The sequence below is a fragment of the Notothenia coriiceps genome, unplaced genomic scaffold (assembly GCF_000735185.1).
Source record: "Notothenia coriiceps isolate Sejong01 unplaced genomic scaffold, NC01 NC01_scaffold00015929, whole genome shotgun sequence".
In the NCBI taxonomy this organism is placed as follows: domain Eukaryota; kingdom Metazoa; phylum Chordata; class Actinopteri; order Perciformes; family Nototheniidae; genus Notothenia; species Notothenia coriiceps.
The window spans coordinates 468,556-482,749 of record NW_011348630.1 but is presented as its reverse complement, the minus strand read 5'-3'; the positions used below and the strand labels follow the sequence as shown (position 1 = coordinate 482,749).

The window sequence follows — 14,194 nt, the reverse complement described above, 5'->3', positions numbered from 1 at the left end:
CCGCGGATTGGGCAGAGAACGAGTCCGAGAAAGTTAACTCCCCCATGTGATGTAATATGACGCGTTTGACGTATGACGTTAAAAAAAAGCAGTTTTTAGTAGCAGAGCTCAAAACGGCTCCTTTTCCTCTGAATTCCTGCCCTTATGTCTTGTAAAACATATCAAATCCTGCATTAACATTTTTAATTGTAATTTTCAGGCAAGGTTAAGCATAAATGTAGTAAAAAAAAAAAACCTGCAAGTTGCTCTTTAAGGGAGATAGCGGCTGCCCAAGGTTGGGCATCTGCGTCAGAGGGCAAAAGGTAAATAGTATACAGAATTATTCCCTGACAGCTATTGCCACTGCCAGGGCATTAACGTTGTATCTAGTTTGTTATAGAAGTTCCCCTCAGAATCCAGAGATAAGAAAATGTAACTTTGCAGTGGTTACAAATAACCCTGGTTCTATCAACTCCTCTCTCTGAAGAGATGTAACATTTCCATGTAAGAGTTCGGTACCTTCCTCCATGTTTCCGTCCCGCCACTTCTTTCTGTTTCTGTTCATGTGTAGTCTTAGGCCCGCCCCCTATGCTCTCATTGGTTGAGACGCGTGATGACGCCCATCCTAAGCCAATACTGATCAACATCCCGCCCCTCCTGTGACCCATGTTCTGTCTGTATGTGTATCCAGAGCCATTGAGCCACGGAACTTTCTAAATAATAATATGCCTTTTTTTTTTTAAACTGTTAATGCGCGATAAAATAATTGTCGGTGTTAACTTGGCCAGCTCGAGTATAAAGATACACTGTGAACATGTCATTTCTGTCTTTTGTGTAGAACCTCGATGTCCTGCACTTGAGCTTTAGGTCAAGAAAGACCTGTTACATTTACATAAACAGAAACATTAAATGCTCATTGTGGCAGCGGGGTGTGGTTTGGGCGCTGGCTGCTGGAGTGAAGGGAGTGGGTCGGCCGGAGGCCAGACAGCTGATCGGAATCAGGTAATCAGTGCCGGAATAAAAGCATGTCGTAACCTGGTTCTGGTCTGTTTTGCAGTGGTGGTCTCCTGCATGTGAGCGAGACATTGGAGGGCCTGACCCAGCGGGGTTTCTCCTTCCGACATGATGTCCCTGTTCAGGTGCCACTGTGAGCCTCTCCGCTCACACAGGGTTCAAATAGGGACGGAAAGAGCAGGTTGGTTGAACACAGGCGTTCAGGTTTGGGCCGGAGGCCAGACAGCTGATCGGAATCAGGTAATCAGTGCCGGAATAAAAGCATGTCGTAACCTGGTTCTGGTCTGTTTCGCAGTAGGCGGGATCCTGGAAGGTCGCCAAAGGACCTGTGAAGGTTCCCACCCGGGCAACGTTTGAGACCCGCGTATACTTTAGTTTGGAGTTAATAAACGCCTGTGTTCAACCAACCTGCTCTTTCCGTCCCTATTTGAACCCTGTTTGAGCGGAGAGGCTCACACTCATAAATCCTGTAAAATCTTAACAAATGCATTCCTTAGTTTTTGACATTGTATTTGACAAAAAGGAATAGAAGGGAAGGTGTCTCTTTTATTTATTATAAAAATATTTATTTTATTATTGTGATTAAAGAAATGTAATGATTGAATTGATTGACAGTGGTAAGCGTAGACATGTCTGTGTGTGGACTGCTCTAGGCAGGGGTCCTCTCTGTGTTTCAGAGTCCCAGTCTACCTGCGGGTCACACACTAATGTTCTCACTGAGCACAGGAAGGAGACTCACTCGAAACACCATGTTTCACAGTCTCTGGTTCCTCTCATGGTGTTGTGTGTTTCCTGTCTGCTGAAGTGTTGTTCTTAGATAGTCCCCTTGGCTCGGGCTGATCACATCAGTTCCTCGGCCTCCTAAAATAGACGCAGCAAGCCAGGCTTTCTGAATTCACTGATTACTGTGCAAGTCTGAAGGTTAGACATGGTAGCACCTCTGCCAGTTTATGTATTCATAGCAAAATATATATATATATATATATATTTGTTTGAGGTTTAGATACACAAGTATTACTACAAGGTACTATTCATTGTGATATTGGCTCTTTTTATCCTTTCATTGTCGACACATCCATGCTACAGATTAAAATATGCATTGCTCTATTAATCAGCTTGTTGTTAATTCAGCTGGGAACAAAACACGCTGTCTCTCATCCTTGGACCACTTGGGTTACATACGGAAGAAAGAAAAGGAAAATCTTCCTCCTGTGGGGGCTCAGTGAACACGGCTGTGTGTGAGCTGCTGGCTCCAATGTGACGTGGCTCCTGATGACTCCTGATGCTCTGTGCAGCTGCTGGTCCCAGGTCAGGTCCTGTCATTACAGAGCAGCAGCAGCTGTTGAGGGCTAATGACACACACAGTGACATGAGAACAGATGAGAGGGCCAGAGCAGCACCATGTGAGAGAGGTGGGGGTCAGGTGTGGTGCTGGTGTGGGGGGGGAGCTGTCTTCTGCAGTTCTGCATCTCACCTCTCACTGTTACTGACGCATTTTCCCTCCACTCTGTCAAAACAGATCTTCTGTGAAAGAATGCCCAAAATGACTGTTGTCTGGTTTTCTACAAGCATTTCTGATGTTACAAATTGTAGTGTGAACCTCTGTGACGTATAAATTGTGTATCTGCCTCACATCAAGTGGCCGTGTGCTTGACCTGAAACATTGGAAATGGTGATATCAGTAAGATAACACACCGTTAACATGCTCCTCTGAATCTTTTGATCCTGTAAGCAATCTGAACATGCACTGTGCAGTCCACCACTGAACAAAAGAAAAGTGGATAGGATCTAATAAAAGGTTTCTTTAATTGGAAGAAAATAAAGCATTGTTTACTTGGCCATTGATCTGTTATTACTATTCTCTGGATTAAGAACTGATAACATGTGTATTACTATTTTAGAGGTGACATCTTTGAGTTTCTTGCTCTGTCTGAGTTGTAGTTTATGACCCATTATGAGACATTATACCTGGGGAGCTAGGTATTTTGCTGCTTGATGAAAATCAACCATTTGAACAGAATAGTGTCAGATAATTTTTTTTTAAATTTTCTTTCTGTCAAGTCAAATATAAGTGTGTATTACAATGCTATGCCGCTCGCATCGTTTCGTCGCACGCACACACGCACACAGCATGAACATTTGAACACAGCCTCAATCACCATCAGTTATTCATTCCTTTTCTCTTTTTCCTTTTAGGATTTAAGGGAAAAGTCTTCATGTATTTACTCTTTTTTAAGTTTAAATATGGCAACAAAAGCCTTGAATGAGTTAAATAACAGTTGGATGTTCAATGCAATTTCTCTTTGCCAAGCTGCAGATTTATTTGTGCTTTGAAGTTTTTGTTGTTTTTACACCTTGACAGTTCATTTCCAAGTTTCCTTTTGCTTGCTTTGTACTCAACACACTTTGAACAGTTATGTGGTTACATACAACTTGGGTCTTTTTGTAGAAGTTTTTGCTCATTAATTCTAATGATATACACCAAGTTAGTGTCCACACTTGTGTAACGCCTCCACTGTGTAACGAGCAGAGCAGTGAACCTCTGTCCGTCTCTCTGACTGCTATAGGTTCTCAGTGATGTTCTGTTGGACCTGTACCGGGCTCTGAAGTGGGTGGTGCGCTCCGACCCGGATGACGTTGCTGTGCTCCACGCTCAGCTGGCTCTGGAGGAGCTCGATGACGTGATGAGGAGGTTCATCTTCCCTGAGCAGAAGCTGGAGAAGAAGATTGTTGTCCTGCCATAGAACTCAAATGGTATTTCTGCTGAACCTCATAGTGCATCCATTGTTTGGAGGTATAGAGGACTTTATTTGTATATTCTCTGCTTATAGGCAGCAGCAGTTCTGCCTCCCAGTGACTGCACCAGCAGGCCAAGTCCTTCCTTAAGAAAAAAAAGTCACCCTTTACCATTTACCGTGTTCTATTGGAATAGGTTACTTCTTAAATAAAGTTTTAAAAACATATTGTACTTCATTTTTATTATAGAGTATACAAAATTGGTAACATACTGTTTAACATATGAATATTGTCGCTATCTATCTGCTTAACACCTTATTAATAATCGCATGTCAAGAAGAAAATCGTGAAGCCATTATCATTGTTGCCAATGACAAAAGTAAGTGATGTGCAGCGAGGTGTTCATTAATGAATCACCAATCAGAATCCCTCTGATGGATTTACCAAAGACCTTGTGTATATTATTTTGGCAGTGTATTATTTTACGAATTTCTGGAGGAGATTTACCCAGTCCAACCTGATGGTGCGTTATGAGAAATGCCAGTGAGCCCCTTTTTTCTGCAATATTAAATCAATGAGGTACCCCTTTTGATCGTAGACAGTTCCTATTGTGAGGTTAGTTTGTGTCGAGTGATATTTTACAAACTCTCTTTGCAAGACAAGCTTGTAATACATTTATCTTTTCACCTTAAAGGGGACCTATTATGCAAAATCCACTTTTTCATGTCTTTTATACATCACCATGTGTCCCCTCTGTGTAAAAGAGACTCTGAAAGTTTCAGGAACAAAGATTCTCTCCTGATCCATTTATATAAAAACTAGGGCTGTCAAGTTAACGCGTTAATAACAAAAAATTAACTCCACTAATTATTTTAATGCGATTAACGCATGTGTATTTTTTTTCCTCGGCCGCCCCGTAGTTTCAGAGCGCATCGAGTTTAAAATACCATATACAAGCTGACACACACACACACACACACACACACACACACACTTTGTATTGTATTATTGTATTGTATGAGAGAGGTTCCAGGTTGAATTGAGGCAGATATTTGTAATGTTCAGAGGTTGTTGTGTTTAATATTCATGAGAATATTTGTCATTGATCAAATTATAATAAAAAAACATTTGCATAAAGCATATTTGTCCACTCATATGTTGATAAGAGTATTCAAAACTTGAAAAATATCCCTCTAAGGAACATTTAGAACGGATTAAAAATGTGTGATTGATTTGCGATTAATCGCGATTAAATATTTTATTCGACTGACAGCCCTTATAAAAACCTGTCTGAAAATGAGCTGATCAGATTTTGGCCACTTTAGGATTTCATAACGATGTTTTGGCTTGTGTAACCATTAGCCAATCACCAACCAAGGTAACCCCCCCCCTTATCACCTGAATCTCCTCTAGAGCTCCATTGTGTTCTTTTTAACCAAATATCTCTCCTTATTTTCATCTAAAGTAACAGACAGAGAATCAGCACTTTGGAAACAGGGCTGAAACAGAGGGGATTATGGGTAATGCTGCAATGATCTGTTCGGTGTTTCAGCCAATCAGAGATAGGTTCTGTATATATCTGAGACCTGTGATATATTGATGAACAACAATATGATAGGGGACCTTTTAAAGGTGGGGTAGGCAATTTTGGAGAAACCGGCTCGAGTGCGCAAGAATTTGAAAATACACAGCCGGAAAAAATCTGCCTCTTCCTTCAGACTTCCTTACAGAGCCCCTCCTCCAACTCACACGAACGCGCACATGACCAATGAGGGCACGAGATAAGTTTGTGCACAGATGGAAGGCTGACAGGCAGGTAGGCCATCCAGTTATTTTAGCCGGGCCGGCTCAGATGATTGGTTGTGCTTTTTACAGTACTACGGCTTCCACAGATGACATTTTTGTATGGATTTTTTGNCGAGTGTCTAAGGATCTCACCTGAGGATGGTCTGGTGGTTCCTCGATTATTCTTATTTGTGCCGGAGGACCGAGGAGCGATAACGGAGGAGGCTGGAGTGATAATCGAGGAACCACCAGACCATCCTCAGGTGAGATCCTTAGACACTCGCCCCCACCCCCTTACTGTGTATCACTCACCGATTGGACGATGCATGTTGCACTGATCTGATGCTTCTTAACATGAGAGCAGTTTCCCAGCAGAGTGAAGAAAATACATGAAACTCACGGGACTCACTCCTCAGTTTATACCGCTTTTTTTTCTTCAATTAATGTATCATTTAGTTACAAATATGTGATATATCTGAACAACAAAGTGGGCAAAAATCATTTTATTCATTTTTTGGAAACATTTTCATGATCGCTTTTTTCGTTTTACATTTTCATTTATTGTCATTTCCATTCAGTCAGTCATTAAGTGCTATTTAAAATGTTAATTTGCTACATATCCAAACAAACAAACAAACAAACAAAGTGTGGAATCCAATGAATGTTAATCTAACTGGGTTTTGATAGATAACATATCTCTTTTTCTTCTCTCAATTATTTTTATTTATATTGTGCACTCTAATCAATATTAATCAAACTATTGTTCGTTTATACATTTTAAGAATGGCGTTTATCTTTTTTGAGAATCAGTTCTTATTTTATTTTATTTATTTGGGTCTACAACAGATGATACAAATGTTTGTGTCAGTAATTGTGTACTAACAGAGGCGGGGGTGTGTGTGGAAATAACGGGGGCATCACAAACGGACGTCGCTTCACGTGACGCTCCGGAGGAAAGGACGTCCCATTGCTCTTGAAACTCATTTCCCTGCTTCTCGATGTTTCCTTGCGTCTCTCCATGCTTCCCTAGTGGGAGGGACTATTCACAGGGAAACGACGCAAGTGAGGGACGCAAGGAATCCATTTAACCGAAGTGAGAAGGGCCCACAGACGGGAAACCAAAGACAGATCTAGACAAGACAAAACACAACGCAGACAGAAAACCAAAGACAGATCTAGACAAGACAAAACACAACACAGACAGATCGTGACAATTTATCCTTTAATTGGCTCCACTTTGACAAGGTAAAACATTAATATCATAGTACACGTATTTGTTAGTGATAAACTAGATTAATATTGTTTTGTATACCGTCAAAAGAGTATTTTTAGTGGGGTATTTTAGATAATATTGCTACTTTTGCTTAGTTACAGCCATACTGTAGCTTTCATGTGGACACTGCATGAAGGAATGGATGGTTGAATGTACTGCTAAAGAAAGATGGCTGTGCAGTTGTTTAATGTTTGATTGCCATCCCACTTCCACATAATTGAACCTGGTGATTTAAAGCAGTCAACTCGCAAACATTGACCCATTGAAACAAGTCAGCAACTGCTTATTGCTTTAACTGCTGACAGATAAACCAATACATTGAAGTCCATGCCGCAAGCATCCTCTACAATTTAATACATTTACAAATGTTTGCAATGAATCTGAGCCAACTAGAGTCTCATTTGAGGTTATGACCTGCATTGTGGAAATATTACAAACATTCAGCAACATTTCTACAGCACACAGTATAGTCGAAGGACAATTGAAAGCAATTGTTTACAGTACTAAAGGCTAAAATGGTTCTGATAAACTACATATCCCAAATAGGCCTCTTATAAAAATGAAACTCTTTATTTTTAATCCTATCAAGTTATTATATGTAATTCTAAATCCCTTCTGGGAGAGGTCTTTCGTGTCATCAATCTTAGATGACATTATCATCACAACAAAACACCACTGCCTTTCAGAGGTGCGGATGGATTTTGTGATCAACTTTTTGAACTCAACACAAAACTGAAAAGGTTGGGAGCTGATACAATTCCTACTTCCTCCCATCTTGGCTGTAAATGTTATTTGTGTGCCTTCTTAATACAACAGATGCAGGTTCAAATCAGTAGTACACACTGGTTATTGGTACATCCCTGCTGTATAAAAGAGAGCTAATTCACAACTCCAACAAAATGCTCTACTTTTATTAATACACTGTTGTAACAAAATGACCCAGTGGCATATTCAGGTCCAGACTAGTGAGAGTTCTCTAGAGTTAGTACACAGAGGCGGCAGAATGCAGGACGAGTATTAAAATTGAAAACATCCGTCGAGGTTTAGGATGACCGAGGGATGGGACCACGGATAGTTTTTAGGCCGTTGATGGCCGGAGATGCTTGGGTCATGGCTGCAGGGGAGGTGAATATCCAGCGGACCAGTAAACCATTACTTCACAGGGGTCCCACAACCACTTGCTTGATGATCTCCTCCATGTTGGAAATCCCAAGCTGCAGCCACCACCTGCCTACTAAGAGAAGCTGCAATGCATAATAAATGAGATAGCCCGCAGCCACATAGGCATACCGTGAGTTTTAACCTGCATCCTTTCTCCCCCCGAAAAAATCTAATACATTCACAGCCTGTGCTATCATGTATTCGTTTTTGTTAAGTATGTTTAATAACTGGTTTGAAATAAGAAATTGGTCTAAAAATACAAAGTGGAGATCACATCACAGTAACGATTTGTTAAAAGTGCCTTAATCAAGGCTTTCATTTAAAAACACATTACACAAGTCACTACATGGGGCCGTGTTTGACATTTAGGACCCTATATTCACCCTGTTGCCCGTTTTGACAAGTCTTTATTGTTATTATAACACCAGACATTTCAATTGGCTTTCTCTTTAATTTCAGCTGAGACACATGCCATCACTTGTGCTGTGTAATTTAATAAAGGACATATTTAAAGTACTTTAATTTGCCTTTTTGTTGTATCCACTCTCTCTAAAGCTGTCTTCAATTATTCCGTATCAGGTAATGATACATTTCCCAGCAGTTTTACTTTGAGTCCTTTGTGGGAAATAATTGGTGCTTATCAGTTGCTAATAATATATTTTTTGGCATAACATGGTCTGGAGGTTGGAGGTTTTTTTGGTGATCACTTTTGTTCAACAGGTTTTTTCCTCCCTGAATTCGTGAATACTTCAAAAGCAGACACCTCTTGATGTTTTTGTTTTTGTTTTCTATGGAACCCCAGCTGTGCAGGAACCTTTTCTTCTTCTTTTAATCTCTCTATATAGAAACTTTCAAGGCTTTCCAGTTCCTGCAGTCCAGCATGCTTTGCTATTTATCATCACATGGTTAGCCTCTGCAAGTGAACTGTCACACGCTCATATGCTTCATGATATGTGTTGCATAATAAAGTGGGAGCAGAATGGATGCAGACATGCAGTATACAGATGTTGCATCTGTTTCTGGCAGAGGAAGCTGGGCTCGTGGTCTGTTCTGCTGCGATAAACTAGATAAAGATGCAAACCAGCTTCACAAAGACTCACAGCTCTGGCCTGAGCACAACGATTAACACACAGACACAACAGTCTTTACAATGCAGCTCGAAATCCTTATTCACACATCTAAACATCCTCTGACAGGCCTCTGTGCGTTGGTATGGAGAGATGAAATTATTTATTTTGTTTGCCTCACTGTGTGTTTAACCACTGTCTATATGAAACCTCCTATGCTTGAATGGTTGGTAAAAACCTCACTTCTATTGGGAAGTGGCGTTTGAATTATTAAATGTGTTTGAATTTGGTTTTGAAGAGGAGATAGAATGAAGTGGACCAAAAGGAAGCGGATGTCCTTTGTTCTCCAGAGACGCCTGACAGGTTTATGTTTATTTGATGAAGCTGAGCTGAAATAAAAGAAAAAAGGAGTTTGAAGTAGAGTTGGACATCCAGAATGGGTAAGATATGATGTCCATGAGCAAATGATAAAATGTGGTAGAGATTAGTCCTCCGACCAAAAACGTATCCACACCAATACAAATAAAGAATGTCTTATTGACTGATATTTTAAAAGACATCCTATACAAAACTAATGTGAACAAATTAATCATATCAATGAATACAATTACTTTATGTTGTGATTGATTTTCAAGGAAGCACATTCTTGTATTTTCTGCTGCTCAATTGAACCCTTATGGCAGACATTTCTTTTGAGCTCTATAAAATCACTAACTATGTGTTCATACGTTGTGACCCATAAATAGGCACACTGGTGAGGATACAAAGGAACACAAAATCCCCCAAAAACACTTGAAATTAGAGCGACCATCCTTCACCAAGATGACCCAGATCCAAGCGCTCTTGACAGCAAAGTCCCTGCTGGAGTGTCCTTGAGCAAGACACCAAATCTCTGATGGGAGCGATCGATGGCTCTCTTCGTGGAAAATAGGACCTTTTTAAGGAATAACTTCCCCTGTGGGACATCATAGCATCAAAGACACAACAAGACATCTAGGTGAAAATATGTATTCTTTTGAAATTTGTTATGTTTTAAGATTATACTTTTTGATGCACTCATTAACAATCTACTTTCAAAAGAAGAATGTTAGTACACTGCCAACATGTGTTCCTGTTATTTCCAGCACAACCTGCAGAGATCCAAGCCCATCAATCTTTTTTTTCTTAAAGGTGTCACCACTTTTGTCCCTTTGGGGGGGAAAATCGTTCATGTGTTGTATCAAAGTGGGAAAACTATCCGGCTATTTCATTGTCATTCTGTCATTGGATTGGAAAAGCATGTCTCCACAGAAAGGATGACCTGCCGTCATCTCTGTCACTCACAGTTAGTCCGTGGAGCTCTTAATCATCAAAGGAAGGAATGCACAGGAGGATGTTCATGTTGCCTGCACTCACACTGCCAATATTTAGTATATTCTCAACCAAAACAGCCTTTTTTTCTCTTATACATTGGCTGGGGGCTGTATCTCAGCTACACAGGCTTATGTTGTATTTAACCGACAGTTGGAAGTCAGACAGTCACAGATGGTAGGTGGTATTTACAGCCTCTGTGCATTAAAGTGATCCAACATGAAAACAAAAAGAACAAACATGGATGCCCTTGAGTCCCCAGCTCCCCAAAAAAGATAATTCACTGTTTGTAGCGAGTGTTCATGCTCCTCACAGCCCAATAAACTCCTCAAACATTCATATTCTCCACAACTTTTCCAATTGTACGTTACAATTACTGTTACTTAGCATTAAAGCTTAATATGTATCACCCTGATAATTATTGGGGCCACACTGACCACCTCTCCAAACACAGAGTCTTATTAACTGTTGAATAGAACCAATTAGGAATATAATGGTCCCCTAAATGTAGTTTCAGGCAAAAATACAATACGGTAATTGCTTATTAAATCTAGTATGAATAACAGCTTACATCATGTCCATTTGCAGACAGAGAGAAAAGTGGAATAGGTTTAAAGTTCATTCTCATTTTAGTCAGTCGAAAATCTTTAAAAATGCAAAACTCTGAAGATGAATACATCACTCATTAAATATGAGTTTTGCATGAGCAGAGTTTTTGGACTAATTGGAATTACTACTGCAGGAAAAGCAACAATATTATCAGTATTAGAATATGCTAATGACTGTCAGTAGTTTAAAAAGGCAGAATGATGTACTGGATTAAAATAAAAAAGATCCCTTTCAATCATCACCTATCACCCTAATAGATGGAATTTCTCTTTTTATATGTTTTCGGGACATTTTGTATTGTTAAAGGTGTAGTTGAGTTCCTCAAATATTATTGCTTATATTTTCATTAATTCTATTTTTCATTTCATTGCTATTCAGTTTCCTTCTTGGTATCCTAACTCATTTCCATGAATCTTAGGAGGAAGTTCATAATTCTGATAACATTCTGCATACATAATGAGAATAGATAGAGGAACAGTGTTGTGCCTATCAATAGGGGGACTGCACAATAGTTATATTTACTCAAAATAATTGGATTCAGAACATCAGATTTTATTCCAATTTGAAACAAAGCGTTCCGAGGTCATTCTTAAAACTTTGAATAAAAATGAATGTGCAGGGTTAACAGAGTGTGTTTCCCCCTGTGCGAGATAAAACAAATAACCAAGAACATTTGAGAGCTTGGTGGGGGAGAGCTCAGTATTCAGCTGCAGCATTGAGAGTGTGTTGGTTTCCAGCGATTTACAGGAATGATTGATTTACATGGCAAGCAGCGTATTCAGAGCATGTCTTCCCCTGTAGCCAGATTTATGATGGTGCGAATATGTGTAGAGGTCAAAAATGCAAAACAAGAGTGAATTTAAAACTTGGAAATATTCAGATTCACACCACATTTTGGAGCTGTATAAACATACTACAAACTGAAAAGCATTAAAGAGAAGTTCTAATTACTTTTCCCTGCCGATTCTGAAATATCCTTCCAGTCGTTGGCTTGTTGGGAGCAAGACATATCTTTCATCTTTTTGCATTTATATTTCAGGCTTCTGGCTGCCCGCTTGAGCAAAAATATGGAATTTTTAAGCAGGTAGGAGGTTGGTGTCCCTCTTAAAATAAATGTGGTTGATGAGTAATACTTAAAATATGGGGCAGCGTTTTTAAGCAAGTGGGTCAACAACAAGCATCTGAACTGTCCCAGTAATATATACTTTGAAGCATCCAAGGTTATCACCTGACTATCAGCTTCCTTTTATATCATTTAATTAGTAAACTTTCTAATGTTTTATCAAAGCCAACATTCCCAACCATGGTTAAGTGCACATTTCAGTAAATAATTAACCATGTACAGTTCAGCAACCTTTAGCACCCCATCTGAAACCATCAGCTATCTTAGGCTTCTTGCAATCATGACTATGTTTTTAATTGTGCATAGTTGTTGTAGAAATTAAAAATACAAATCTTAGTAAGTCACTGACATGACTAACTTGTAGGACATGGCAAATAATTGGAGAAAGATAACAAAAAATACATAATTTAACTGCAAATCCAACACATTCTCACTCCCAACTCGGCCTATGTTGACGTTATGTCGCAAGGGGGGACCTTTAGCGTTGAGTTTCAACTATCAGGGAGTCCCATTGACTTGCATAGAGCTCCCTGAACGTTGGTAATAGACGAGTTGGGATCGCGGCGAAATGCTCTCCGCAGATCCATTCTCACAGCGTTTATCAACCTTTTTCTTACTCAATATCAAGCCACACTTATTGTTTTTACTTCTTTATTTTAATTGAATAATTTCTGACTTTTGTTGCTGTCAGTAAGGGGGAGAGTAGGGGCTCAGAAAACTGAAATCTGTATTGTTTCATAGTTTTTTCCTTCTAATTTTGCATTCTTTCCTAAACCACACACACTGTTATTTACTCAACAATAAGACACAATTATCCTTGCGTTTATTTATTTGTTTGATTAATAAACACAAGTCAGTCAGGACCGAGGGTCGGAGCAGCTCATAGTAGTTGCTTTAGAGAATTTTACACCCGGAAGTAAGTATTCTCTTACTTGTCAAACCCCGTGATTAGTCCTCAAGCTCTGTGGTTGGATGTTTGAGTGGCAGTGTGCCGAGGGTTACGCCCATGGATACTCCGAGCGTCAAACAGCACTTTGCAATGGGATGAAACCACGGCAGACTATCCAAAACTGGATTCGAATGGTACATACTTTCCCCCTATGAAAGTATGTACTCTTAATATTTGTGTTAACAAAATTATTCACTAAAGTGCTTTAACCACTAGGCGGTTAAAGCACTTTGCAGTTAACACAATAAAATATACTGCTGTTGCCAGTTTAGTTTATGATGGATGTATTTTGTTATCCACACATATATTGTTTTTATATTTGTAACACCAAACCGACAGAAAATATGGTCTTGACATGACCCAGTGGTCTAGTTAATAAAAAATATATTATCAAACATAATATTAAACTGAACTCTTATTTTGAAAATACAGCTTTCTGTGTTCGAATGAGCTGCTCCGACTCTCGGTCCTGACGGACTGCAAAAATTCGACATTATACAATCAAACAAATAAATAAACACAAGGATAATTGTGTCTTATTGTTGAGTAAATAACAGTGTGTGGTTTAGAAAAGAATTCTCCAAAATTGGAAGGAAAAAAAAACGGTTGTTTTTTGAAACCAATGCAGATTTCAGTATTCTGAGCCCCCATCTCCCTATTACTGACAGCAACAAAAGCCCCCGGAACATTTATCAATTAAAATAAAAGAAGAACACAATAAGTAGTGGGCTTGATATTGAGTAAGAAAAAGGTTGATAAACGCTGGGTGAGACATGGTCTGCGGAGAGCAAATTTTTCGCCTGCGCGGGATCCCAATCGTCTTATTACCAACGTTCCCAGGGATTCTATGCAAAGAGGTCAATGGGGACTCCCTGAGGAGTTGAAACTGATGCTTAAAGGGTCCCCCCTTGCGTTTGAAATAAGTGACGACAGGGACCCTGACATAACGTCAACAGTAGCCGCAGTTGGAGTGAGAAGGACGGCACAGGGTTATGATAGATTGAATGCCAAAAAGTGCCAGCACGCCACTACTGGTGGAAGAGGCTTAAAAATGAGTGTGGGTATTTCTTGGCCGTGACTTGCCATAAGAACGACAGTACAATTTCACCCCAAGCGTACGGTGGGAGATCGCGTCGTGCCGGGCGTTC

The 14,194-nt window shown here is 39.7% G+C and overlaps 1 protein-coding gene across 2 annotated transcripts in view; it reads left to right on the top strand.

Moving 5' to 3' along the window:
- LOC104949319 (myotubularin-related protein 4) overlaps window positions 1–14,194 on the top strand; it is a 382,796-nt gene that overhangs the window by 50,869 nt on the left and 317,733 nt on the right. The gene's annotated exons all lie outside the window — the stretch shown is intronic.